The sequence below is a fragment of the Odontomachus brunneus genome, unplaced genomic scaffold (genome assembly GCF_010583005.1).
Source record: "Odontomachus brunneus isolate Ranch 3 - 2012 unplaced genomic scaffold, Obru_v1 Obru_scaffold_041, whole genome shotgun sequence".
Lineage (NCBI taxonomy): Eukaryota > Metazoa > Arthropoda > Insecta > Hymenoptera > Formicidae > Odontomachus > Odontomachus brunneus.
In genome coordinates, this window is record NW_022639491.1 from 1,649,036 (window position 1) to 1,650,085 (window position 1,050).

Here is a 1,050-nt window from a genome sequence, read left to right on the forward strand (position 1 = left end):
TTCGAACGCGGTGTCAATCCTCCTTTAGTCCCGATCTACAATAGGTGTAGTAAGCTTTAAGTTTTAAGAAATTGACTAATCATAGTTGAATTATAGAAGAATAATCAATCGTGATTGGTTAATTTCTTATGGCTTAAAGATTACTACACCTATTATAGATCGGGACTTAAGGATAATGAAAGATCACTGAAATATATACTAAATATATACCTGGAAATATATACCTGAAACGCGCGCAACCTTTTGGGCTGCGTTCAGATTTCTCATCTGGATGCACTCTATTACTAAAAACACTATAATATATGTCACATATTGGTTGCTTTCCAACAAGAGATACAAGTCGACACAAACATCATTCTATCTTTGTTCCACATTTAGTGAGTAACAAAGGATGCTTTCCAGTTGCGTACACATACTAGGTGCGCAACTAAGTTTCCGGGTTTCACACATGGATGGCGCTAACGACACATGTAGTCGACATACATATCTAAAGTTGTGTTTCTTTTATAGCTTGGACATCTGTCAACAATAACCAGTCATAATACCAACACATATCGCAACGCAAAAATATTTTTTCTAACAATGAAGATGTCGAGTTTTGTGCCAAATAAACAGCATTTGCGGGAAGCTTTGCTTTTCTGCTTTAACTTGAAAAAAAAATGCAGTTGAAACACGTCGTTTGCTTGAGGAAGCCTACGGCGAACATGCACCATCGAAAACTACTTGTGAAGATTGGTTTAAACGCTTCAGAATGGCGATTTCGACACTAAGGACAAGGAGCGCTCCGGAAGACCAAAAACAATTGAGGATGCCGATCTGCAAGCGTTATTGGATGAAGATGATACGCAAACACAAGATCAACTTGCGGAGGCATTAAACATGACTCGCCAAGATACTTCCAAACGTTTACATGCCATGGGAAAAATTCAAAAGGAAGGAAATTGGGTGCCGCATGAGTTGACTGAGAGACAGATGGAAAATCGAAGAGCCACTTCCGAAATTTTGCTTTTGCGGCATGAAAGAAAGAGTTTCCTGCATCGAATTGTTACT

At 38.7% G+C, this 1,050-nt stretch overlaps 1 protein-coding gene across 4 annotated transcripts in view; it reads right to left on the reverse strand.

Annotated features, from left to right (window-relative positions):
- The window catches only part of LOC116844386 (cGMP-dependent 3',5'-cyclic phosphodiesterase-like), a 9,232-nt gene that overhangs the window by 1,067 nt on the left and 7,115 nt on the right, over positions 1-1,050 (reverse strand). The gene's annotated exons all lie outside the window — the stretch shown is intronic.